We start from the raw sequence: 1841 nt of genomic DNA on the forward strand, positions 1-1841 counted from the left end.
GGGTGCTCCCTTCGACAGCACATATACTAACATTGGAAGCATACAGAGAATAGATTAGCATGGCTCTGCTCAAGGAAAACATGCAAATTTGTGAAGCTTTCCATTTTTTAAAAATTCCAACACTTGTTTATATTAAAACAGACTATTATAAAACAAAAAGAAAACCTGAGAGACTTTTATGAATGCAATGTTAAAAATGTTTACATTGGAGCTAGAGATATGGCTCAGTGTTTAAGAGCACATGTTCTTTAAGAGGACCCAGGTTCAGTTTCTAGCATCCACATGGTGGTTACATAACCATCTAGATTTAGAATTCCAGGTCCTAGGAAATCCAAAGCTGTCTTCTGACCTCCACGGGCTACAGGCAAACATGTGGCACACCTACACACATGCAGGCAGAATGTTTACATACATAAAAAAAACCCTTATTTTTAAAAAAGATTGTTTACGTATATGAGTACACTGTAGCTGTCTTCAGACACACCAGAAGAGGGCATCAGATCCCATTACAGGTGGTTGTGAGCCACCATGTGGTTACTGGGAATTGAACTCAGAAGTGCTGGAAGAGCAGTCAGTGCTCTTAATAGGTGAGCCATCTCTCCAGCATCATATATATATATATGAAGTTTTAAAATTAGCCCCAGGAAAGCCATGTATTATAAGTATTGTCTTAAAATACAGGAAGATTCTCAAGCTTATTTTTGGTTTTGTTTGTGTGTTTAGCTTTTTAAGACAGGGTTCTCTGTGTAGCCCTAGCTTTCCTAGAACTCTGCAGATCAGGCTGGCCTCGAATTCAGAGATTCACTGCCTCTGCCTCCAGAGTTCTAGGATTAAAGATGTGCACCACCACTGCTGCCTGATTCAGCTGGTGCTCTTAACTGAGACATTTTTCCAGCCCCTAAATTTTACTTTCTTAGTAGTCAATTTTTGCTTAGTTCAGATTTTGCTTTGTTTGCCCATGTTAGGAATTAAACTTGGGGCTTGCAGCACGCTGAGATCCAAGCCGCACCCCAAGCCATCCTGAGCTGCTGTTTTGTCCCTTTGTTTTGAAATGGAGTCTCAGCTGTCTAGACTGGCTTTGAACTCCCTTCACTTGAACTAAATTTCGCCATGAACTTTAATTTTTGAGCCCCAGCCTTTGGAGTTGGTAGAATCACAGTCTGTACTAGGATCTTGCTCCATAGCTCAAACCGCCCAAGAGTTCATGGTGTCACTAGGGCAAACTTCTAACTCACCATATTCATTCTGCCTTACACTCTAGTTCTGGGATTATAGACAGGACTCCAGTGTCCTGCTAATAGTCTTATGCTTATTTCTTTGTGTATAATTTTTTTTATGGGCATGAGAAACAAGAGCGGAAAAAAGTTTTTTCCCCTTAGAAATGTGTGAAGCAGAACTCTAGCTTTTGCCAGGCAGTGGTGGCTTATGCCTTTAATCCCAGCACTTGGGAGGCAGAGGCAGGTGGATTTCTGAATTTGAGGCCAGCCTGGTCTACAGAATGAGTTCCAGGATAGCCAGGGCTACACAGAGAAACCCTGTCTCGAAAAAGAAAAAACAAAACAAAACAAAACAAAAAAACTCTAGCTTTTTGTTGACCAAATCACATAAATCCATTTTCTAGTTTTTTTTTTTTTTTTTTTTTTTTGGTGGAGGGGAGGGTGGGGTGGTGGTGGTGGTTAATGAGACAGCTCATTTTGTGTAGCCTTGGCTGTCCTGGCCTCAAACTCAAAGAGTTCCATCTGCCTCTGCCTCCTGAGTGCTGGAATTAAAGGTGAGCACCACCACCACCCTGCCATTTTCTAGGCCTTAAATTTGCAATTAATTTAACTTTTTTTTTTTTT

At 40.9% G+C, this 1841-nt stretch overlaps 1 protein-coding gene and 1 non-coding gene across 14 annotated transcripts in view; both read left to right on the plus strand.

The window, feature by feature from the left end:
- Positions 1–1841, plus strand: part of Depdc5 (DEP domain containing 5) — a 128199-nt gene that overhangs the window by 51080 nt on the left and 75278 nt on the right. The window lies entirely within an intron of this gene.
- Positions 3–110, plus strand: LOC115065328. The gene has a single exon (XR_003845105.1). It is a non-coding gene; the product is annotated as a U6 spliceosomal RNA (small nuclear RNA).

Source organism: Mus pahari, chromosome 13 (assembly GCF_900095145.1).
Source record: "Mus pahari chromosome 13, PAHARI_EIJ_v1.1, whole genome shotgun sequence".
Classification (NCBI taxonomy): domain Eukaryota; kingdom Metazoa; phylum Chordata; class Mammalia; order Rodentia; family Muridae; genus Mus; species Mus pahari.